Genomic DNA, 27126 nt, shown 5'->3' on the forward strand with positions numbered 1-27126 from the left:
AACCCTGATAGGACACAGCTCAATCATCAACTTATGTTCAATGTTATATCAAGCGAGGTTTTGCTCTTATTTTAGGATGTATTTGAATCTTGCTGTTAATGGTAACCTAATCATCCAAGGAATGAGTGAGTTGGTTTTTTACACCACTTTAAGTAATATTCCTGCAATACCAGGATGAGTGAGTGAGTTTAGTTTTACATCGCATTCAGCAATATTCCAGCTATATGCCGGCGGTCTGTAAATAATCGAGTCTAGACCAGACAATCCAGTGATCAACAGCATGAGAATCGATCTGCGCAATTGGGAACCGATGACATGTGTCAACCAAGCCAGTGAGCCTGACCACCCGATCCCGTTAAGTCGCCTCTTACAACAAGCATGGGTTACTGAAGGTTCATTCTAACCCGGACCTTCAGGGGTCTAATACCAGGATGAAGTACGCAGCAATGGGCTTCATGTAGTGGTATCTTCAAGGAAAGAAAAATATGGTGCTCACTTGGGATAGAATGTTTGAACTCACACTGAAGTATGTTATATTTTCTTGACAAAACATCTTAATCTTGATTATCATTTACTGTAATAAATTCAATCTAGTATTCTATTTTAATGAAATATCATCAAAAGATAAAAATACACGTCTTATTGCTCTTATTACAACCAAATATCAAACATTCACAAGGCAGCTGTGTGTAGAAGAGGTAAATCTGGACCAGGAAACCATGGAAGCAAATTTTGTGATACATTTGTAAAGTATATGCCCCCATTCAACCCTCACTCCCAGCCTCCAGACACACCTTCTGATAACCAGACAGTTTGACATAGGAGTCACATTGACAAAGCAACCCAATTTTTAGTTAGGACATCATGCCATATGGTTTCTGCAAGATGCACACTTGAAATATTTTAATCAAGCCAATTTTCATACTTTCTGCTTTGCCAGAAGGTGAAACATTTCCAGAGTTTCACATTCTTTGACTTGCACAGAGATGAGCTGTTTTGTAGTGGTTTCATCGTTTGATGTTTTTGAAGGGCAACAATGAATCTGCTGATTATGGGCACTGCTGTGGTTTCTCCTTGTGGCTGTGACAAGCTTTAATTGGACTTGTGTCAAAGTGACTTTTATCAGAAACTCATTTCATTAGGGCTTGTGTCAAATGTGTTCAAATGTTACAGGCTTAGAATTGAGGTTGACACCTTTCAGACAAACAATGCCATCATGGACTCTGCATGAGAAGGATCAAGATATACTACTCAAACAAGTTGAAGAACGGCCCATTTTTTCATTTCACTGTAGTGAATCGATCATCCAATCAGATGTTCTTTAATATATTTCGATTGCTGTATGTGATCCGCTACTCATCTCTCATACCCCATGGATGTGCATGTGAGCAACCTTTGAATAAATTGAAATTACTATGTTGATGTCACACAATTATCATTGTTTGATTGGCATTCTAGAAGTCCAAAATGAAACATACAACTTTATTGATGACAACTTCTTGTTTATTGCATAGAGCAACATTTCGATGTAGATTATTACACCTTTATCAAGCTAAAAGTCTGCATTAAAACTTCGCTCTATGCAATAAACAAGAAGTTGTTATCCATAAAGTTGTATGTTTCATGATTATCCTTGCATTTGAGTTGTATATTTAATTCATTTTATGTGTAATAGGGCTGTAACGATGCATCTATCTCATTCCATAGCATCCCATTGAACTATCGATGCATTGCAATTATTGAGTCTCCGATAGCAATTAATCGATGGTAGAAATGAAAAACCATCAATGCATCATTAGTATGTGTGACCATTGATAGTTTAGTAATTGACTTCCGTTGATATATACGCAGCGCAAAATACAGGAAGGTTTGGTGCAGGCTTGCAGCTTCATTGAGTTTATGTTTTAACTGTTTACTTGATCGTGGTTTCAAGTGTCTTGTCAGTTATTAAAAGAGATAGAAACTACTTCAGCTTGTTTTTATTTCATATAAAGTATGCACTCATTTGGGACATGACTTCAAATGAGACAATCGAAGGAGAAAAAAACTATTGCGATAGTATTGCAATAGTTGGTCACAATAGGTTATCGCTATCGCAATAGTTGTTTGCCCCTCAATAGTCACCCCTAATGTGGAATGTATCTATGTATTTCTATATGTTTGTACCTACTGTATTTATATTTGTAGTATATAGAATATTGCAACTGTTCCTTATGGAATGCTATGCAATAAATATCTTATCTTATCTTTGAGTCTGGGCTGGAAATTCCATGGCATGTATTTTGTGCAACTAAAACTGATGCAAATATTGGTGCAAATATTGGTCATGATGCAAAATGTACAAGGCAATAGAGAAGTTATAATGAATGAATGAGTTTAGTTTTACGCCCCATTTGGCAATATTACAGCAATATCAGGGCGGGGAACACCAGAAATGGCTTCACACATTGTACCCATGTGGGGAATCGAACCCAGGACTACGGCGTGACGAGAGTACACTTTAACCACTAGGCTACCCTGCTGCCCCAGAGAAATTATATACAATGTATCAATCATAACATGGTTTAATGCAGAGAAAGACTTAAATCTGTTGATTCAGGAAGAACAATCAACTGATTCTCATGATTTGTTCATAAGAGAATTACATCTCTCTTGTAGTATCAGCAAATTAAAGCTGTGCAAAGCAAGCTATGAAACTGATAGAAATGTTTCATTCCTGTTCATGTAACAACAGGGGTGGTGGGGTAGCCTAATGGTTAAAGCATTGGCTCGTCACGCCGAAGGCCCGGGTTCGATTCCCCACATGGGTACAATGTGTGAAGCCCATTTCTGGTGTCCCCCGCTGTGATATTGCTGGAATATTGCTAAATTGGCGTAAAACCATACTCAGTCAGTCATGTAACAACAATTTGACTGCAAATCACATGTTGAAAGTATTGTGTTATTATGTGCCTTCCTTTGTTAAAGTTACAATTTGTTTATATGTGCAATGCATAGCAAAAATTTATGGATGTTTTGTTAAGTGAAAGAGCAAACTTGGTCAAAGCATTTTTTTAAATGTAGTTTCTATTACAGAATATTTGGAATGCAGTAGTTAGTATTATCATGTACCTTTTCTCATATAACACAGAAAAAAGTGATAACTAAGCTTCACATTTGACTATTGTTTATATTAATATTTGCTCAGAAAAGTAATCTTACTGTTTAAAATGTAAACGGTTAACTCAGTATTTTGAATTTTAGTCCAAAGTGATGTATCTGGGGGTGGTTCAAACTGTGATGATTTTGCACAAAGGGCTATATTTTGGGGACAAGGTGGATTCTGATTGGTTAATGCTTACATCATGATTAGAACAAGTGATGGGGAGATATTAAAAAGGTATGAAGTTGTTGGTGATGTGGGAGATGATGAAGTTGATGATTGAAGAGTATCAAGGATCAAATTACCTACCTATGTAAAGTTAAGATGTTTACAAAGTCGCTCAGTGAAGCAAAAATACTTTCCTTTATGAAAAGAGAAATCATTTATTTTAATAAGAATTCAACAACATTGAAGTGTATTCTGTCATTCAAAAGTTTAAAAAGTCCAAATATTTACAAAGGCACTTTTGATTATGCAAAAGCCCATTAGCACATATGAATGGGGAATTGGAATCATACACAATGTCCCTGCTAGTTCACCTTCTCCACACAGTAGAATCTGCTTTTGTTGATAACTGAGATTGTCAGTTTTCCTCGTCAATGACGTTTTATTTTTGGAGTATGTCTTTAATATGCAAATGTAATATTTCACTCAAACATATCACTTAACACTTACATGTCATAACTAACATGTATGAACACGTCATAACATGATGACTGAGATTTAACCAGAAATGTAAACAAGTTTGTCTATTGGACTCTTTTATGTTTTGTTTTTATCAAAAACAGCGTATGATGACATTTGTGAGACTCTTAACAGTCATGAGTCGACATTTGACTTTTTGAGCATATTTCACTGACAGCTTCTTTTGAAGCATGAGCCCCACATGTAAAAATAGCGATGTTCGTTGAAAAGCCTTAGTAATAATTGCAAAGACTGTATTTTCATTAGCGACTGTTTCATTATTGATGAAGAACCGTCTATGTTGCATGCTGTAATTAGGCGAACCTGTATTTTGCAAAATATCTGGTTACCATCTTACACTTTTTTTCTCACATGTTTGAACACTGGATTTGAAAATATTGATTTTTTTCCCTCTTCAGTGATGGTTAGGGAGCTAAAATGGATCTATCTCTTTTGGAAATCTTAACCAATTATTTACTGATCTTTGTTTGATTGTAGTTAGCAGTGTCGCCCCAGGAAATCGAAACCTTCCAAAACGGAATTAATTATATTATGCAAGAGCTTGTCTATGCAATATTCAATGAAAACTAGACGGGGAAAATGTGTCAAGTTGAGCTGTGACAATCTGTGACTGTCTGTGAGTGGAACTGTCTGTGACTGTCATGTTTACTGAAAGCATTGTCAGTTTCAATTTAAATTATGAAGCAATGTCTGGTCTGGTAAGTTCACCAGATTAAATGAGAATATTTTCATTATCTTCTTCAGAACATCATTCACTGTGTTTAAGGACTTTTCTGATTGATGCTGAGACGTTTTACTGTTGTGGAGAATTATACCTTTTTGAAATCTCACCTTGATAAATACTGAAAAAAAATATGTTATGATTTTATCATTTTAATATGTTTTACGGCAACAATTAAAATTACACATTGGCCATTCTGCATTCCAGAAAAATATAATGAATATACTGTTTACTTCCTGTAACAGTATGTTTTGAAACAGTCATGAAAATTCTATCTCTTGAAAAACCCAAATCTTGAAGGTTTATTTCACTTGTAAGTTTAAAATGAAGTGATAATGTTGACAGCTGGAAGTAGAGACTTCAGTTGTAATTGGATTGAATCTTATTTGCAGTTATCGATTTTGCTGTAAACAGAAGTCTCACATGGAAGTATAGAATATAGACTTTGACATTTTAAATATGTCGTGATATATACATGAACTCTGGAGTATGGATTTGAAAGACTATATGGACTTGGAAAGCTGGAATATGGACTTGGAAGACTGAAATATGGACTTAAAAGACTGCAATATGGACTTGTAAGGCTGGAATATGGACTTGGAAGACTGAAATATGGACTTGGAAGGCTGGACTATGGACTTAAAAGACTGCAATATGGACTTGGAAGGCTGGAATATGGACTTGGAACTCTGGAATATGGACTTGGAAGGCTGGAGTTTGACAAGATTTTTGTTGTTGACTTGGAAGACCAAAGTATATCTGGTTAGAGATTCAGCAATCTAGAATATTGACCTGGAAGTCATTCATTTGTCTGCATATGGTGTTCAAATTCTTGAATATTTTCTTTAAAGTCAAGATTATGTCTGGATATGGATTTGGAAGTCAGATATGTATGTTGGGTGTGGACATTTAAGTCAGGAATATGGTCTTTGAATATGTCTTGATTTGGAAGTCAGATATATAAGTCTGGATAACGTCTTGGAAGTCAGATATATGTGTCTGGATAAGGTCTTGGAAGTCAGATATATAAGTCTGGATAACGTCTTGGAAGTCAGATATATATGTCTGGATAATGTCTTGGAAGTCAGATATATATGTCTGGATAACGTCTTGGAAGTCAGATATATATGTCTGGATAATGTCTTGGAAGTCAGATATATATGTGTCGATAAAGTCTTGGAAGTCGGGAATATCATCTGTAACATCATCCGATGCAAGCAAAACACAATAACGTTTATCTTCATCACCAACAAGATGAACATAGACCATTTCTGGACATGCTCTGAAAGTTTACAATGGTTTGGCTTAGTGAACTTCTAATCAATTTTCTCCTCAGATCATTCCTTGGGAATGTTTCTGAAGGTACGAACTGTTGGCTGATAGGCTTCAAGTGATTCCTGTCCAGCCAGGCATATAACCAACGTCCAGACTCCGTCTTCCAGAATATTGAATGAAGAACATGCTTACTTACACATTGCATTCCCAATCTGGTCAGCATCTCTTGATTAATACGGATGCTGAACTAATTATGCGCTAAGCTGAAATGGAATGTTGTTCATAGACACAGCTGCCTCTTCAGATATATTCCAAGTGTTCCATAATGAAATGTTCCATTTTAACAGAGATGGGAATTCTTCTCTTGAAAGAACATTGTGTCCTGTAGATGGTCTGGTTATAAATAGAACTAAACAAGCCGCTATGATTTGTTACGAGCAAAAATGACAAAGGTATCTTTTAGGTTTGACATCCATGACAAATTGTCATGTCTGACAAAAATGTCCTCTGCGTCTCTATTTCAGCCAAATGTGTTTTTTGTTCCCTCTGTATGATAGATTAGAAATTAAAAGGTTTAGTTATTCCAAAATGCAAACAATATTTTTTGAAAATTTAGGATCCTAAAATCAAAGATTTCTAGCCTTTTAGGCCCAGAGAAATCGAAATTGTGAATTTAAATTGTCTTTGATCTAAGTGGCCTTGCGTTCACCCTGCGTTCGGCCTTCGGAGAAATGAAGCTCTCGCCAGCTTTTTTCCGGAGTCTATTACGTTCCAGTGAAATACTCTTCACATCCCACCTAAATTCGGCAGTCGCTTGATGAAATCGTCTCCTTTGATCTGAAAACTATTGATTGATTTCAAACCAATTTGAGACAGTTATTTGACGACATCCTTGATACTCTTACACTCGCTAATTCCATGATCAATGAAATCGCGCTAGGCTTTTATCAGGCTGACAGCATCATTTGGGTTCCTCTCATGAACGAAACCACAAATTTGTGCCATGTAAAGGGTTAAAGACGCGTAGCATATGCTCATGAAAACAATCCTCCCCTTGGAGTCCCGGTAATATTAAAGAAATGTTGCTTTAAAATTTGCATCTTTAATTTCAGATAATTTTATGTGCATAATTGACCTTTGTGTCAAAGCAACTTAATTAATGTAATCAGTTTGTGGTCAAATAATTGCTGAGAATTGAGATTGCTCTCAAAGGAATTGGTTGTACGATGTACAGTTTAACCTTTGTCGATAACATTTAACATTCTTGTAATTGAATAGTAATCGTCCCATTCTGATTTTTAGCTGTTGCTGAAAGGTTAATATGTCTTTACTCCTATTTTACGTATCATTTATCTGATTCATATTAATCGTGAAGCTAAGATAAATAATAATTATATTTTTCAAAATATATCCGCATGTTGTCAAGAACTAATATGTTCTGAAACAAAAAATGGCTTGCACCAAATTTTAGGGTCAATTTCAAAACAATGTCTTTTTAAAAAGTATTGCCTATTCTTTCAAGAAACATGAAAAAGGGACTTTGTTTTCTGGTTTTGAACAAGAAAGATAGGATGATAGTGATGATGATGAAAGTTGTGATGATGCCGCCAATGATGGAGTACGGTAGTGGTTATGCTTGGTGATAGTGGTAGTGAGCAATTTGGGTGATGATTGTATTGTTGGTGCTGATGCTGATAAGGTAGTGGTGATGATGGTAGTGGTTTGTGATGGTGGTGGGGTAGTGCTGTGTGAGGGTAGTGGCTATGATGGTAGTGGTGATGATGGAGGTAGGAATGAAGGTAGTGCTGGGTTATGGAAGTGGTTATGATTGTAGTGTTGGATGATGGTAGGGGTGATGATGGTGGTGGGGTAGTGCTGTGTGAGGGTAGTGGCTATGATGGTAGTGGTGATGATGGAGGTAGGAATGAAGGTAGTGCTGGGTTATGGAAGTTGTGATGATTGTAGTGTTGGATGATGGTAGGGGTGATGATGGTAGTGCTGGGTCGTAGTAGTGCTTCGTCATGAAGCTAATAATAGTGCTGGGTAGTAGTGATAATGATAGTGGTTGTGATGGAGATAGTGATGACAGTAGTACTGGGTTGTGGAAGTGGTGATGGTCATAGTGTTGGATGATGGTAGTGCTGGGTCGTGGTAGTGGTGATGGTCATATTGTTGGATGATGGTAGTGCTGGGTCGTGGTAGTGGTCGGTCATGAAGCTAATGATAGTGCTGGGTTGTGGTAGTGGTGATGATGGTAGTGGTCCGTCATGAAGCCAATGGTAGATCTACGTCATGGTAGTGGTGATGTTGGTAGTCCTGGGTCATGAAGCTAATGGTAGTGTTGTGAGATGTCAGTGTTGATGGTGACTGTACTGCATGGTGGTGGTTCAGGGGTAGTTCTAGTCGGGATGATAACAGTGATGATGGTGACAGTGGTTGTTCTTGTGTTCTGATCAAAAGGTCACAAATAGTATAAAATGGTAGACTAGTTGTAATTTCAATTCAAAAGTAAATAAATACCTTTTACAATCTATTAACAGATTATTCAGTGATTTCTATTTTTACCGATCTATATGTCATCTACAAATAGAATCTCTGTTTTCAGTCAACTTCTGTTTTTCAATGCAGAGAAATATTTCAGAGTTCCTATTAACTCAGATAAGAGGTATACTCTTTAACCAGTTAAAAGAAAAACAAGCAGTCAGTGTCTCTCACAATAAAACTAACAACATGTCAGTTTTTCTTTGCCATTTGTGTTAGTAATTGTTCTTAAGTCAAGCCAGGATAAAAAGGAGCAAGACTTTTAGTTTTAATCTTTTGATGTTATCAGCAGTGTACGAAAGACAGGATGAAATCATAAATGTACTTAGCATCCTGTGAATGCTTGGATCAACTTAATGCATACACTGAATTATCTACTCTCGAATCTTCTATGTGTGCACTAGGCGCATAAACATATTAGTGTCTAGTGTAAAACGTCAGATGAGGATGTGTTTCTTGTTTAAATACAATTTATTTTCGACAAACTCCCCAGTTATTCAACATTTAGCAATAAGCATAATTATTTGAAAGCTTTACAATGTCGTAGTTGCACAAAAGTGGGAATAGTGGCTTTCTTTATGATAACGTTAAAATTCTGTGTTATATATTGTTAGTTAAAACCTTACGGTGAAGTCAGTAAAACAAAATAGGAGCATCATGCACACACCTTTTATTTCATTTTCTGTAAAACATGGGTCTATATATCAAGATATATTTTCTTTCCATATGGTGCTCAAGGCATGCTTGTAATTGCCTTACGGTTTGTAAAATGGTCTGGTTTGATAAAAAGTATAAATAAAGCTTGAAACTGACAAATGGGTTCATGCCCGTATCTGCCCTTCTCCCATTTCAAATGACTTGAAATTAATGTTAAATATAACTTAACCCATAAAACCTACAATCATTTATTTCAGTTTTTTATTAGGGTGTGTGTGATACTGATGCATCAGACACAACATATACTCTTTCCTGGCAATGAAACCAACCATTTTGTTGTTATTATTCTGGAGGGTGGATGCTTGAATTGTGTGTGCTTGCGTTTGTTAGAGTTTTTTTTTGGGACATTTTTGGTGATTTCTTTCACTTCTTCATGACATAGAGCCTTCCTTCTCTGTAAGGAAGAACCATGAATTTTTATAGTGATTCCTAAACACATGCTTATGTTTTAGTTGGTATCATAAAAGGATTTCTTATAGTGGTGGAGGGCGGTGGGGTAGCCTAGTGGTTAAAGCGTTGGCTCGTCACCCCGAAGACCCGGGTTCGAATCCCCACATGGGTACAATGTGTGAAGCCCATTTCTGGTGTCCCCCGCCGTGATGTTGCTGGAATATTGCTAAAAGCGGCGTAAAACCAAACTCAGTCAGTCAGTATAGTGGTGGAAAGTGTTTTGGAGCATCCACTAAATACAACAGATATTTATTTTTCCATATAAGGCCAGACCAATTTTATTTCTTGTTTTATGGATTCCGCTGGTCATATTTTTTCAAGATTAAGAAATTATTTTTTAAAATTTTTTAAAAATAAAATTCTCATGTTTTTATTGGCCAAAAATGTAAACTTACAACAACAAAAAAATTCATTATTTTTTGCCCCATATACACTTCATAAATTGCCAAAAATAAAATACTTTTAGTATTTAAAAGGAATATTACTTTGTTCCCGCCTGCCTTTAGGTTTTCAGAGGACAAAAATCCATAAAACAAGAATTAAAATTGGTCTGCCCTAACCTAAACTGTTTCTCATTGTGCTTCTGGATCAGAATTTGATGCAACATGGATATATCACTACGGAAAGGGACATGGGAGGTCCAGTTATTTAAAGTGCCACAATTTGCCATGAAGGGTTGTTTCTCTTGGGCACACCAGTAAGCTATGCTCATGGATTTTAAATGTCGGTGTGCTGCGATACTTTTTCTGGGTTTATCAACGCCATACCCTTTCACTAGAGTGGTAAACATTAGGGCTGCGCAATATAACCGGTTTACCGGTATTTACCGGTTCAGACATGAAAACGATACGTATTGCGATACGCTGATCGAAAACCGGTATTTTGACTTGTATTCGGAAAACGTCGTAACACTCGGAAATCTTCGGATATTTCCTTGTTTTATTTGTGCCAAATATTATTCACATTTTTATTCTATCATGATTAAAATTTGTTATTAAAGCTTAATCAAGCATAGTGATTTTGTTGTGTTTTGCTCTATAAATAACTCGATTATATGTAACTCGATTATATGTAGTTCTTTGTTTAAAAATACTTCATGCAATATATTGCAATACATATCGCAATACATGCTTTCGCATTGCAATATATCGCAACATGAATATTCTCTGCAATACCCACCCCTAGTAAACACCTTAATCTCTTTGGGATTTTCTCCCGCTGGAGTTGATGGACCTTGATGTTACTGGAATGCTCTCTTAAGCAGCATTATTCACTCTTTCATTTAGGGCGGTGGGGTAGCCGAGTGGTTTCAGCGTTCACTCATCATGCTGAGGACCCAGGTTCAAACTGTTTCCAATATATCTATCAAAAGCCTTGCATCAAGTCTACAATGAAACCTAACAAGAAATGAATATTTGATTTCAAACAATCTTTGATAAAATGTTAAGTATCAAATTTACATTCATAACATCAATAAATACCACTCAATGCTGTATGTCACAGGATATGATATAAATAACACTTGCAGCATTTATGTATAATAAGATTTTTTTAATTTTCTTGTAAATTAATGAAAACCATATTCATCAAACTAAGGTCCACGTTGTTGAGGATCACCTGAGGTGAGCCTTCAGTGTAAATCGTTTGTACCTTGCTCCCTGTCTTTTGCTTATGCAGGTGTAAGAAATATCATTTCAGATCTCAGTTTTGTTGATGCACATGGAAGATGTTAGGTAAGAAAGTGATTGAGCAATTTTGAGTGTTTAGGAGTCATATTGGACTGAGATGTGATTCAACCTTTCAATGATTATCCAAACAGAGTCCCTTGCAAGAAGATTTCAAAAGCTTATCTGGCTAAATATTAGGTAGTGTTGCTCACCTTCTGGTGGGTGAGTGAGTATAATTTTACGCTGCTTTTAGCAATATGGCGGCAGGGGACACCAGAAATGGGCTTGACACATTGTGCCAATGTGAGGAATCGAACCCGGGTCTTCAGTGTGATGAGCGAACGCTTTAACCACTAGGCTACCACCACCCACTCACCTTCTGATTGATACATGCTTCTTATGATTTGGAACTTTGGGAAAGAATATAGGTCCTGTGTCTGGCAAACTAAAAGGGGTTAAATGAACTGGATGATGAAACTCACTAACTTGGTTAACTGCATGTCCCAATTGCACTGATTGATGACATGGTTGATTGTTCAGACTTGTTTACTGACATATGGCCATCATATAGCTGAGATTTGGTGCCGAATTACACAACAAACAAACAAACAAACAAACAATCCTGTGGGAGAGAAGAACATTCAGGCAGATTCCATGTGTTCTGCTATGATGCTTTGGAAACATCTGTGTCAGATTTAAAATGCTATATAAGGAAACACAGATTTGTCAAGTCCGATTTGACAAATGTTTTTATAGTACACATCCATGTCCAATTTGAATTTTTTTTGGTTTGTCCTACATTGTCCTACAATGGCACAAAAATGCTGCTGAAGATGGATAGTTAATTCTTCCTGAAGTGAGTTTGGTTTTTCACCCACTAAACAGCATTTCTGTTACCGTATTCTTGATGGCAAGGTAAGGTTAACGAGATATATGTATGAGACTTTAGACCAAGACAAAGACACAAAAGACCTTCAAAAGCACCAAAATATCTTAGAAAGCCTAAATTTTGTTCAAAATGACATGTACATGTTAATAAAGGTGTTGAAACTCATTACAGACTTAAGATATGTTATTTGTTTATTGTAAAAATATATTGTTGTCTAAACGGCCTTGAAAAACACTGAAAATGCCTTGACTTCTAGTCTTAACAAAAATCCATACCTGTATGAACCATGGCTATCAAACCTAAAAATGAAAACAGGGTAAATGTGGGATTGGAACCCATGTCCATAGGTTCCTGGTTAACGTAAGGGAAACAACTCTGATTAGCAACTGAACCACCTGTGCTGTATCCATTTGGTCAAAGATTCAGCTTTTGAGAACATTTCTTCTTAAACAGTTATAATCGCCTCTTTTAATTCTTAGAAACAGCATCCACATTTATTATTCCAACACCGGGAACAAATCAGTGTCCCTGTGGTAACAAATATGACCAATGTTCCAAGTGTATGGACCTTGTGGGTTGAAGAAAAGATGATCCTTGAACAACTTCAGAGATGAGGAACAATGGATGGATGGACAGATGACAGACACAGGCAAACAGAGATGTCCTGTCCCAGTGGGATGAAAAAGTTAAAAACATCTATTGTCTCCTGCTTCTTGAGAGATGACGACAGTCCTAAAGAACAATAGTGTTACAGTTCTCATTACAAAGATTTCAAAATGCAGTCAGTTGGCAGATGATGGTTTTATATTTGTTTGTCAACGCCATTTAAATTCAACCTGAAAGTACAGACAGCATTTACAATGAATTTGACGATAATGTCAATGCGATGATAATCTTTGAGAATGGTTCATAGTGAAAATATGTTCATCTAAAGATATTGACAGAATTGTGAAAGCATACATTTTCTGTTAATCAGTGGTGAAAGTTCCTTTTGTCGTCAATGAAGTGATTTATTTATGGAGGCCGACATTGTCATTGATGTTGAGGCATAAATCTATAAAAAATATTTTTTGTCAAATAATTGTCACCCAATCATGTGAAAAAAGGCTATTGAGGAGCCATGTCGTTAGGAAATTTGAAATTGAAATTGTGGGATTCACTTTAATATGATTCTATGAGTTTGATTTGATAGGACCCCGACAAAGATGTCAATGCTTGAAATTGTATATTTAATTGCTCCCATGGGGATTGTTGTGAAAAGAAGGGCACATGTGCTTGTCACAAGAGATGACTTAATGGATGGGACTCACAGGCTCAGTGGCTTGGTTCATGGAGTGTCAACCTACCATGACAACATGGATCATTGCTTATATTAATCACTGGATTGTTTGGTCCAGATTGGATTATTTTGTAGAACCCCATGGAGAGTGAAATTATGGTTTCAGGTAGCAAGATTAAAAAGGCTTAGGAGTTAAGGATTTAGGGGCATTGTGACCAGTAATGTGACATCAGTGTTCAGTAAAAAGACCATCAGTGCCCATTTATGTGACCATCAGTAGTTAGATGACCCTTGGTGTCAAGCAATGAAATCATCAGTGACCAGTAAGGTGACATCAGTGCCCAGTAAGGTGACATCAGTGCCCAGTAAGGTGACATCAGTGTCCAGTAGGGTGACCATCAGTGACCAGTAAGGTGACCTGTAAGGTGACATCAGTGCCAAGTAAGGTGACATCAGTGCCCAGTAAGGTGACATCAGTGCCCAGTAAGGTGACATCAGTGCCCAGTAAGGTGACATCAGTGCCCAGTAAGGTGACATCAGTGCCCAGTAAGGTGACCAGAAAGGGGTTACATCAATGTCCAGTAGGGTGACCAGTAAGGCAACCAATAAGGTGACCATCAGTGCCCAGTGAGTTGACCCGTAAGGTGACATCAGTGTCCAGTAGGGTGACCAGTAAGGTGACCAGTAAGGTGACATCAGTGCCCAGTAAGGTGACATCAGTGTCCAGTAGGGTGACCATCAGTGACCAGTAAGGTGACCAGTAAGGTGACATCAGTGCCCAGTAAGGTGACATCAGTGTCCGGTAGGGTGACCAGTAAGGTGACCAGTAAGGTGACATCAGTGTCCAGTAGGACGACCAGTAAGGCGACCAATAGGGTGACCATCAGTGCCCAGTAAGGTAACATCAGTGACCAGTAAGGTGACCAGTAAGGTGACATCAGTGTCCAGTAGGGTGACCAGTAAGGCAACCAATAGGGTGACATCAGTGTCCAGTAAGGTGACATCAGTGTCCAGTAAGGTGACCAGTAAGGTGACCATCAGTGACCAGTAAGGTGACATCAGTGCCCAGTAAGGTGACCAGAAAGGTGACCATCAGTGACCAGTAAGGTGATCATCAGTGTTCAGTAAGGTGACCAGTAAGGTGACATCAGTGTCCAGTAGGGTGACCAGTAAGGCAACCAATAGGGTGACATCAGTGTCCAGTAAGGTGACATCAGTGTCCAGTAAGGTGACCAGTAAGGTGACCATCAGTGACCAGTAAGGTGACCATCAATGTCCAATAAGGTGACATCAGTGTCCAGAAGGTGACCAGTAAGCTGATATCAGTGACCAGTAAGATGACCATCAGTGTCCAGTAAGGTGACCATCAATGTCCAGTAAGGTGACCAGTAAGGTGACCATCAGTGTCCAGTAAGGTGACCAGTAAGGTGACCATCAGTGTCCAGTAAGGTGACCACATCAGTGTCCAGTATGGTGACCAGTAAGATGATATCAGTGAACAGTAAGCTGACCATCAGTGACCAGAAAGGTGACCATAAGTGTTCCGTAAGGTGATCATCAGTGACAGTAAGGTGACCATAAGTGCCCAGTAAGGTTTCCTTCAATGCCCAGTAAGGTGACATCAGTGTCCAGTAAGGTGACGTTCTGGTCACCATCAGTGTCCAGTAAGGTGACCATCAGTGTCCAGTACGGTGACCAGTAAGCTGATATCAGTGACCAGTAAGGTGACCATCAGTGACCAGTAAGGTGACAATCAGTGTTCAGTTAGGTGACCAGTGAGATGACCATCAATGTCCAGTAAGGTGAACATCAATGTCCAGTAAGGTGACCATCAATGTCCAGTAAGGTGACATCAGTGTCCAGTAAGGTGACCAGTAAGGTGATATCAGTGACCAGTAAGGTGACCATCAGTGCCCAGAAAGGTGACCATATGTGACCAGTAAGGTGATATCAGTGACCAGTAAGGTGACCATCAGTGACCAGAAAGGTGACCATATGTGTTCAGTAAGGTGAACATCAGTGACCAGTAAGGTGACCAAAAGTGTTCAGTATGGTGACCATCAGTGTCCAGTAAGGTGACATCAGTGTTCAGTAAGGTGACATCAGTGTCCAGTAAGGTGACCATCAGTGCCCAGTAAGGTAACATCAGTGTCCAGTAAGGTGACCAGTAAGGTGACCATCAGTGACCAGTAAGGTGACATCAGTGTTCAGTAAGGTGACCATCAATGTCCAGTAAGGTGACATCAGTGACCAGTAAGGTGACCATCAGTGCCCAGTAAGGTTATATCAGTATTCAGTAAGGTAACATCAGTGTCCAGTAAGGTGACCATCAGTGACCAGTAAGGTGACATCAGTGTTCAGTAAGGTGATATCAGTGACCAGTAAGGTGACCATCAGTGCCCAGTAAGGTGACATCAGTATTCAGTAAGGTAAGCATCAGTGTCCAGTAAGGTGACCATCAGTGTCCAGTAAGGTGACAAACAGTCAGGTGACATCCATCAGTAAGGTGAGCATCAGTGACCAGTAAGGTGACCATCAGTGTCCAGTAAGGTGACCATCAGTGACCAGTAAGGTGACATCAGTGTTCAGACCAATCAGTGACCAGTGTGACATCAGTGTTCAGTAAGGTGACCATCAGTGACCAGTAAGGTGACCATCAGTGTTCAGTAAGGTTCAGTGACCAGTAAGGTGACATCAGCATCAGTAAGGTGACCAGTAAGGTGACCATCAGTGACCAGTAAGGTGACCAACAGTGACCAGTAAGGTGACCAGTGCCCAGTAAGGTGACAAACAGTGACCAGTAAGGTGACCAGTGTTCAGTAAGGTGGGCATCAGTGACCATCAGTGACCAGTAAGGTGAACATCAGTGTTCAGTAAGGTGACCATCAGTGACCAGAATGGTGACCATCAGTGACCAGTAAGGTGACCAACAGTGACCAGTGAGGTGGGCATCAGTGACCAGTAAGGTGACCATCAGTATTCAGTAAGGTAAGCATCAGTGACCAGTAAGGTGACCAACAGTGACCAGTGAGGTGGGCATCAGTGACCAGTAAGGTGACCATCAGTATTCAGTAAGGTAAGCATCAGTGACCAGTAAGGTGACCATCAGTGTCCAGTAAGGTGACCATCAGTGACCAGTAAGGTGACCATCAGTGACCAGTGAGGTGGGCATCAGTGACCAGTAAGGTGACCATCAGTGTCCAGTAAGGTGAGCATCAGTGACCAGTAAGGTGACCATCAGTGACCAGAAAGGTGACCATCAGTAGTCACTAATGCAATTGAATCTTCTGTTGGGCTGTAAATATTGGAGTTCTGCTGACATTTTAAAGATGCCTACATAAACTACCTTTCCCACTGAATGATATTTCAAGTACCTTGGTAGCTGTGTGCCCTCACCAAGCAGCCCTCAGATAACAATCAAACCCAGACTCTTTTCTTTGCAAGCTGACACCCTGACCACTTAGCCCTCATATTACCATTATCATCATAAGCCTTATCATATAATCATGATGAACATTATGTTCACAATATGGCAATGGTATTTTAAAAATTACCATACCTTTAAACACTCCTCAAGATATATTTAGAGAGATGTCAAGCAATGAAAAAGATTTTATTATGATTATTTTCTGACAATGAAAGTGACTTCAGGAGGTATTTCTGTGTTGAAAATTGGCAGATACAGTGTTATTAAAGAAGGGCTGCCCAAATAACAATGCATCCGACATGTTTGGATTGTTTTTTCGAGTTACAAGTATTTTTCGAGGAGGCATTGAAAGAAGGAAGGGTATAGAATGGGAAACAAAAACATATTTTGTTTAGCCTCCTTTGAAAAAATGCCACATAAAGCGTGGTGTTCTTGAAGGATGCCACACGCGTCATTTCCAGACAATCTCTGATTTATGCCTCCCTAGATGCGGCAGACGCTGCCGAACTACCTCAGCAAGGAAACCACATAAATTAGTCCAAGACACCACATAAATTAATTAGTGTAACTGCCTAAACAGTTACAGGGGTATTAACTTTGTCAAGACATTCACAACGCTTTTGTTCTGTTCGACATAGCTGAAATCGCGTTCTCGCAGGAACTGCAAAAAAATATTTTTTAAATCTGTAATTGAAACAAAGCAGAAGATAAAATTTGATTTGATCAACTAAATCAGTTTCTTTCATCACATTCACTTAATGTGTGTATAATAGATTCAAATTTGCATGAGCATTTTCAAAAAAAGATAAAATCTCGGAAAACTGCTTTCCTAAAAACTTTCTCCAAGTTTCAACCTGAGGAAAGTACAAATGCATAATGTTTAGATTTATCACTTTTGATGTTACTTTGGCATCATTTGTCAGAAATGGAAGATAGGAATCATGTTTCATGTTAAAAATGAGAATTGTAACAAGTGTGATTAATTTCATTTATGCTCTTTTAAACTTGACCTCACTTGACCTATCATCTTACCCTAACAGGCTTTCCTTGGTCTCACCAGGGACTCCCTCATTATAGCACACATTTAGGGAATCATAACACAATCTCTCAGGACCCCATTCACTTTATAGTGAGGGACAGACTGTCTGGTACTAAATCAGGCAAGTTGATTCCTCACCACAATCTGTCTGTTGATCAAAGAGAGCTTTTAGGAAAATGGTTTTGTTATAACGAAGGGTTATGTTTTTAGATTGAAGATAAAATAGAGCTGATTTTTGAGGGGTGTCTTGTTAACAAAACACTCAGTGAGTAAGAATTTTACAAGGTGCACATATAGAACTGGCACTTGTTTTTTTGACTGGATCTCCACGAAAGCAGCATGCTAAAAGAGAGGTGTGATTATGCCATATTTACAAAATCTCATATTCATTTAGACATTTGAGGAGTTGACTGTAGATGCACTATGAAACTCTTCTGATAAAACTTGTCTTGAAATGTATCTTACACTCAAACCAAGTTCACATGTCTGGGTGAAATTTGATAAAATTGCGCCATTTTGTGATAAATGGCACGAAGTTGTGTCAGAGTAAGTGATATTTAATAAAAAGATATTGCGCTAAGTGTTTCATTCATGTACCATGTATTCTTGTATGATCCTTTCAAAATGTCTAATGTGAAAGTGATATTAAATAAAACCAGTATCTCATTCTTATCATTCAAGTGTCTTTCATGTCATTCAAAACTGGCATGATACGCCCACCTTTTCACAAACACCTGGTGTCATCAGTCTTAGACACTGGTTCATAAACACATGCTTTTGATATAGTCGGAATCACACAATAAACTCTGTTTTTGGTAGAGATGTCTTACGACAATGGCAATATCTTCGTCACATTCATGTCCTGTTTATATTTATGTTTTATATAAACTGATATAATTAGAAATAAAGAAAAATAGAATACATGTTAAAAACGTACATGAAAGAATTAACAAGGTCACTGTAATGTCATAACTTACGTATAAGCAGTTGCTCAACATTCATCAATGACAATTTATAGCATGAAATTCATTCTGGAAAAAAATACCTTTTCTTCTCGGGCAAAATAACAAAGCATTTTTTTTCAACACATTTAGGCAAAAACTCTTGAAACACAAAGGCTTGTGCTACTTAATTCAATGTATTTGTTTGAAAATCCATATCATTTGTATCTAATGGGTTGTACTTCGAAAAAAATTCCCTTTGTACTTGTGCCATAGGGAATCGCAGGAAAATGGAATACTTAGCTTCAGCTGAAAACATGTATGTTTCCTGAAACCAACATGAAAAACTGTTTTATCAAATCCCAGACATTTTCTTCAGACCTGTTGTTTTTTGTTGTTGTTTTTTTCTAAATTGTCAGGTTTTTTTTGCTTCAAGTTTGTTTTTCGTAAGTTAATAATTACATACTCAGTTAAGTACTGTTTGTTTGTTTTTAATTTGAGATAAATTTAAAGAAAACAGCAAACACTTATTCAACAAATCGTTTTAAAAAAACTGTTTCTAAATAATTCTCAAGAGGACAATCTTTCACCAGTAATGGTGACAATACAACCTGTATTCTGAAATTCAAGTATGAAAATCTTATCATAAACTGACAATAAGACCTTATTGTAAACTTACAATAAAATCTAATCAGTCAATTTCCATCCAATGAATTTATAACGACTTTACCATTAACTTTGAGATTCAGTGAATGAATTGACCATAAAGACATAATGAGTCTTAACTTTGATCCCGCGTGCTCTTTTTAACCATGGCCCCTTGAAGTTAGAGATTTGTTTGATGAGGTTATAAATTAATTGAATAATCTTCGTCCTGTGTGGGATTTACTTGTCTTTCCAAAGTTAGGTTCAAATTGTCTTCGCTAATGTAGGTGCCATTAGCAGGCAGCATGAAAAACATGTGCACTGGTGGAATCCGCCGCCAACCAACAGCAGATAATTTACTTTTTCTGTTCCCCCACTCAATTCACGGTTCCACAGGATGCATGCAATTTACTTAACACGCTCTTGGGGTAACTTAAGTTACAAAATAGTATATTCACTTTAAGTGACCTGCTGTCAGCTTTTTCTTGAAGAGTCACACATGTACATTAAGTCCTAAATGTAAAGATTTAAATATTGAATTTCAAGTTGAATGTTTTATTACCAGACTCTTAAGTCTGAATTCTCATGATTAAACATGTCAAAGGAAATGTTTTAATCCCTCAAAAGTAGGTACTTCTGTTTTGCAGTTTTTCTAAAAGGTTACACAGCTTGCTGTTAATGTTAAATAATATTACACCATTCCGATGCTTCTTCGTCTTCGAATGGAGATATCTTTCTACAGACTTTTATCAACTAAATCTTATATCACAGTAGTTTTAAATATGATCTGTATCTTTGATTGATTTTGTTGAAACTATAAAGTTGATTGGTGTCTGAAATGGTTTGTATAGGAATTAGTTGTAATCACCTACCTGTACATAAGATTCACACTGCCGCAGTAATCCACTAAGTCAGTGTCTCTGCTTTTCCGACTGTCCAACAGACTTGAAAAGCACAAATTTGATTGAGAATGGTTGAAAGCCTAGAAAGATGAGAGCATCAGCTGATGACATCTGCTGTTGTCTGCTGCTCGTTCTGTCACAATAAATACACAAACTGTCGTCTGCTACACAGACCTGTGACCGTCTGCCATTGTCGTCTGCTTCTGTTGCCTTTCAAAGCTTTCAAAAAAGTGATGCAGCTTCACAACTTGGAACAAGTTTTGACTGAAGACTTTCAAGAAGTTTATCCTCCCTTCACCAGTGTCGTCTGCTTGAGTCTCCAGCCTCTCTCTCTCTTGCTACCTCTCGCGCCTCTGTAAGTACAAATTTTGTCCAATTACTCTCGGTGGGTTCTCCGAGGGGTACCAACCTTCCTTGTGTCGGTTTTCATAGAGCTAGTATCTAATCACTTGTGATAGCTGTGCCGTGTCAGAGCACAGCACATTTCTCATCCTCTCTCCCCCAGCCCGACCCACTGCCTCACACACACATAATTAACTTGTTATAAGATGCCAAGGACTTCCACTACCAAACAGCCAACATTATCACACAGATGTACACTGAGTCTCCATGTCTTTCCAACCTTTTGGCAAGCCTCAGTACATGTCATATACCTCACTGTAAACTAAGTGTTCCTTCACGGGGAAGAACTACTAACAACAAATTCCAACGATTCTTCTTTATGTAAGAATTTGAGCTCAAGTTAGACCTGTCAGGCTGGCACGGAGCTTGTTACCTCTCTCTGGTCCAGGACAGGATTAATATCTCAGAAATTGTCTTGCATTAGCACAAGTTGGGCCGAATTTGTCGGTAGACACAGTCAGAGTTAGGCTGATGGAACTTCACAGTGGAGTTTGCAGCTCTGAGGATTGTAGAGGTGGTTAACTATGTAAACAATGAGATGACGGACAGATCCTGCCAGGGGGGCTCCTCCCTACAACTGGGCTTATCTCTCCACGGTTCCAGAGACTCTTCTCAAATACAGAGTCTCTCATGTTGGCTTCTGGAGATTAGTTTTATGAAATATGCTTTTTATATATTGCTGCTTTATCTATCGGGTTAAGTGTTACCATATATTAATGATTTTTTTGCATTACATTTTCCTGCATTTTCGTCCATTTTCATCCTGAAAATAAAGTTTTGGAGAGAGTGAGGTTTGTTTTTAACATGTTTACAGCTGCTTTTGTGATGATTGGTGTATGCTGTTCCAAACTTTGACTAACAGTGCAACGAAACTCATTACACGGCAACAATTCTTATTCAACTTTTGGTCTGAGGAATTAGAAATTTGGACTGTCCTAAGATTTGGTCGCAAACACCTGGTGTCACAACTTATTAACAGAAATCAGTTCATATGATTCATTTCACTACAATTTTCCCTTTAATGATCAGTGGAAACTGTTTCAGTAGATGATGAATATTTGTTATTCTCTACAGTAACTAGAGTTATATATATATGGTTAGCATACACAGTTTAGGGGATTCATTTTGATTTATTCAAATCATGGTGATAAAATTCTACGATATTGTCAGACAAACATAAGTCATTGCTAATCATCATTAATATTACCATTTTGACCATAAACATAACTTTTACTCCCAATAAATATCTTTAATGACATCGGATTGGGAAACAGCTGAAAACTAATAATGATACTGCTATGAACGACTGGTGAATGTGAAACAATCTTGTGGTAATGTCACAACGTTGAGTTGTTAGTGTGTTAACTTGTAATGCTTCACGCCACCATATAGCTTCACGCCACTCACTCACTCACTATAATGCTTCAAGAACAGGATCTGTTCCCCCATATAGGAGGTGGTAGGGTAACCTTATGGTTAAAGCATTGGCTTGTCACACAGAAGACCTGGGTTTGATTCCCCACATGGGTATAATGTGTGAAGCCCATTTCTGGTGTCCACCGCTGTGATATTGCTGGAATATTGTTAAAACAGCATAGAACCATACTCGCTCGCTCCCTCTCACTCACTCACTCACTCACTCACTCACTCACTCACTCACTCACTCACTCACTCACTCACTCACTCACTCACTCACTCACTTACTCACTCACAAATAGTACAAAATGTGTGTCTTTCTTTGTGTCCCCTCACCGACAACTGCTAAAATAATATGCTGCTCAAAAGAAGTAAGGAAGTGATCTTTTCCTCGTGTGACTATAATTTGTCATGGCTGCTGGGTATAACAACACACTGTCTTCCAAGTGTTCCTTTACTTGTTTTGAGTAGTATATATGTGTGTACTTACATGTGACAGAACTGTAGCCACTCACCTGGGTTGGAATTAGTGTTCTGATTCCTAATGCTTAAAGACATGAGTTCAATTCCTCAAGCTGGTAGAAATGGTTTACCTATGGTTTTCACTTCTAATAGCAAAGGGATTGCTTTAGAGTTACTGATTTTGAGGGTATTTGGTAGCTAGATCCTCACCTCTTCAGTTTCGGGACCAGAGCCCTGTTGTTCAGAGCAGCCATAGCTCTAACATTACTGCAACACACATACTATGACATAGACTTACTATAGTTTGAGAAGGGGCCCAGGTATTTGACATGTTGAGGACATTTCCAAATTTGATGCATCAGTGACAAAAATATAGTATCCTTGTTTTGTCCTAAACCATTTGTACCAACTATTTTCTTGCCTTTGCATGTGTTTGTGACCAGTACCAATTGCGATATTCCCACCTTTTTTGTAAACACCCTGCGTCACCTTTGTTTAATAGTGACACATAAACACCTGCTCATGATATAGTTGCAATTGTACAATGGACACAATGGCTATTTCTTATGACTGTGGGGGTGGGGGTTTTGGGGGTGTAAGGCTATTGGTTAAAGAGTTTGCTCATCATGTCGAAGACCCGGGTTCAATACCCACATGGGTTCAATGTGAGAAGCCCATTTCTGGTGTCCCCTGCCATGATATTGCTGGAATATTGCTAAAAGTGGCATAAAACTAAACTCACCCACTCACTCACTCACTCACTCACTCACTCACTCACTCACTCACTCACTCACTCACTCGGATTGTAGAAATGTTCTTTGTCACCTTTACTTACAGACAAGTTGTGTGTGGACTGGATTCCAGATTTGAGATTTGCATCTCTCAACCATGTCCGACTTAAACAAGGATGCTGCCAATTAGGTGTGGCCTGTTTGATTGAATGCAGTATCCTAACAACACTCTTCATGTCTGCTAAACCTAGTTTCATTATCTACTTCAGTGTGGCACTAACTGGTTCCCCTCTCTAATTGGTGCCAGGTACACACTGATCGCTGTAAATGAGAACCATATAGAAGGAGATCACACTGGCATCTTTCGACAATTGTGGGACTACTGGAGTATATATGTCATTCTTAATCAACTTGTAATATCCATCTTCAAGCTATATTTTAATAATTGCCAGAAATTAAATGGCAATCTGTCACCTTACGTATAATTTATATTTGACCATTTTAAAAGTAGTATGGAGCTTAATTCTGCAGCAAATGATTTAACAGTTGTAGGTCTCAAATACATTTTTTAAATATAAAATGCACTCTCTGTGTAATGATTGTATTCAGCAGGATTCACATGGTGTCTCTAGTTTGTATACTGGACAAAAATAATTAGGGATATATGTAACTTTTGAAATTATGAATAATGATCTATTATTCATTGGCACACTGATAAAATATCAATCATAAAAATACCAATATCCCTAACTTATTTTGTCCAGTATACATCATGATTATATTTATCATAATTATGTTTATCACTAAGATGCAGGATCATCTGTTATGAAGTCGGTAGCAGCAGTAGTCACAACAAAAAATTGTTATTTTACATAGCATCAAGACCTTTCATTAACATATATAGTTAATGTTTGACTCATCGGGGTATGTATTCTATAGGTCTGTTAGGCCAGGTTTGAATGGAAGCATTCTCTAGAACTAGTTTCTTCCCAACAAGTCTTCTTGTTACATCAGTTGGTGCATTGATCGAATATTACTAGTGGCGTAATACTCACTCACTTCACTTCACCTCACCTCACCTCACCTCACCTCACTCACCTCAGTCCCTCACCTCACCTCAGTCACTCACCTCACCTCACCTCAGTCACTCATCTCACCCACCCACCCACTCACTCACTCACTCACCCACCCAACTCACTCACCCACCCAACTCACTCTCTCACTTACTCACTCACTTATGACAAACCCATCAAAGACAGATCAATTTTCATCGAAGAAAAACAGGGGATCATATGGTACAAGTCAAGGGGGGATAGCATCAGACATCATGTTTGTCACTGATGTATCAGATTTAGAAATGTACTCCACAAATCTCATTAAAATGAAATCTTAGTTCTTTAAACCACTAAACAAAGATCTGAAGAAATCCCATCACAGGGGATTGCAAGAACAGCCTTTCATCTGATGAATCAGAGCATTACTTACCAAATAAGGAAAGTTGCTGTCAGAATTTTTCTACCTGGAAAAGGTTAATGCACATTATTTCAAATGACATTTACGGACTGTACATCTGATTCCATCAAAATATCCAGTAGACCAGAAAGTTGAGGTTTCTGAATTAACAGAATCCTGACTAATGAGGCTTTACTCTTTCACTGATTGGTAAATATGATAAATATGGTAAAATAACAAACTGAAAGTAAATCATTTTGTAAAAACACAGCAAAAAAAACAATAAAATCCTTCTAAGTAACTTTACTATTTCTGTTATTTCACAAAACACTTGTTTTAAAAACATTCCATAATTCAGTTTTGTTTCTTTGAATATTGTACAAACATTGATTTTTACAACAAATGTGTTTTGTAATTTGTTTATGTGGCATACATATAAATAAAAATTCAATGAATATCCAGGAATATTCATGCACATAAATACAATTTCCCTAATAAGAAATCTGTGATAAGTGCACAGTGAATTGTATGATTCAGACTGTGTCATTAGGATCTGTTCATGAATCTCTATCAACTAGTGTGGTACAAGGTGTTTGTGAAACATCTCACATTCATCAATGTGACCCAGGGTTAATGACCTTCACAATCGAAGTGTGTAGATTGTGACTAATAAGGCACTAATTGGCTCATTCCATCCTGAGAATCCTACAGAACAAATACTCCACAAAGTTACCTTTCAATTGCTCCATCCTCCACCACCATCTTACCTATGTGGACATTAGCAGCAGAGCAACACACAAAAACATATTCCTCTCGTTTTGTCACTGTTTACCAAGAAATCCACCTTTGACCTTGAGGTTACCGATTTTAGTGTGGAATGCAAGAACATGAGATCTCTCTGACATGATTCTCATAATCAAGTGTCGATAATGTCTTGAGACTTCCAACGTGTTGACATTTTCCCTATTTGAATGGTCAAAATCGCGAAACGTCCGAAATATTATCATGTCATTGGGTAGTGACTGGTTCCGTCACTTGAGATTTGGCAAGCCTGCAATTTCCTTGGTCTCTCGTTGCAGCCATTACTTCAATAGCATCACGGTCCTAAACTAAATTTGGCCATTTATCAAACATTTAACTGTTAGAAATGGCTCATCATGAATATTTTTTCGGCATAATTGGTGTATAATTGCTTCGTGAGGCTCACATGAGGAGACAGGCAATGGGCTGCCTCCAAAATATTTTCGTATTGATTGAGAAACTAATGAAGTGAAATAAGTTTCCCGTTTGCGAGCTCATGTTGTTACAACAGAGGCTGGTACACAGAAAACGACATGCCTGCGCAATTAAATGATTACAGTCAGACTCAATCAATATTGAACTTGAATATACCCTCGGCCTTTTCGGTTGCCAAGCAGAGACCTTTTCATACCTCGTTTAAGCATTTTGAAAGGAATTTGTCCCATCATCTCAGCTTTGATGAGGTCCTTTCAAATTAGACTCACAATTTGGTGAAATGTTTGCGAATATTTGACAGTTACATAAGAATTGTGAGATTGGTTCCATTCAAGTCTCCCGCCAAAATTGATCAACGAAATATTCCTTGGTTGTGCCTAATGAACATAGAAAGTCCTGTGGTATTTTTTGGGATAAGAGAGCACAATTTTATTTACTGGGTTCATCGATTTCTCAACACAAGTATGTTTGCAAATTGTCAATTTTTTAGGAATCATTCATGGGAAAAGATGTATATTTATCGTGATGACAACATAACTTTGGCAGAATGTTTTGACAAGGTGTCTTCAATGACTAATGTGTCAAGACTATATCTTCACATAATATTTACACTCTTGTTCAATATTCCAACCATGCCATCAGATAAACCATGAAACTGATTCAGATGGTTTTTTCCACATACACAGGTTGTAAATGCCTGTCATAACATTTTCCAAATATATATTTTTTATAAGATTGATGACTTTGGTAGAGGTAAATGTAATGTTTAAAAGCATGATATACAACAATATGGTAACAGGCATTTAAAGAAGTGTGTGATTATAAATGAATTGATCGTGATCTTATATTGAGTATGTCACTGTTAGTTGTATTAAGACATTGTAAAATGTCTCCCTGCAATACATGATTAACCTTGAGATCATTGAAAACTCTGTCAGCAGTGATGGAGGAGATGGGGCTTTGGGATGATAACTTGTTTCAGATCTGTTTGTTTCGGGGATGGATCATGGAGTAACATTTATAGAAATTTTCATTATTACCGGTAATTATAGATCCACAACAAGCGATTTATCAGGATTCGGATATT

At 37.8% G+C, this 27126-nt stretch overlaps 1 protein-coding gene and 1 long non-coding RNA gene across 3 annotated transcripts in view; one reads left to right on the forward strand and one right to left on the reverse strand.

The window, feature by feature from the left end:
• LOC124264131 (frizzled-5-like) overlaps positions 1–27126 on the reverse strand; it is a 242491-nt gene that overhangs the window by 97742 nt on the left and 117623 nt on the right. The window contains exon 3 of one of the 2 annotated variants that reach the window (XM_046698851.1): positions 20311–20693. The gene's annotated coding sequence lies outside the window, so the exon portion shown is untranslated. Of the gene's footprint in view, positions 1–20310; positions 20790–27126 lie in introns of those variants that run through there. The other variant, XM_046698853.1, reaches the window with a different exon arrangement.
• Positions 1–27126, forward strand: part of LOC124264132 — a 182128-nt gene that overhangs the window by 40742 nt on the left and 114260 nt on the right. The gene's annotated exons all lie outside the window — the stretch shown is intronic.

This window comes from Haliotis rubra, unplaced genomic scaffold (genome assembly GCF_003918875.1).
Source record: "Haliotis rubra isolate DU_JTF1 unplaced genomic scaffold, ASM391887v1 Scf91, whole genome shotgun sequence".
In the NCBI taxonomy this organism is placed as follows: domain Eukaryota; kingdom Metazoa; phylum Mollusca; class Gastropoda; order Lepetellida; family Haliotidae; genus Haliotis; species Haliotis rubra.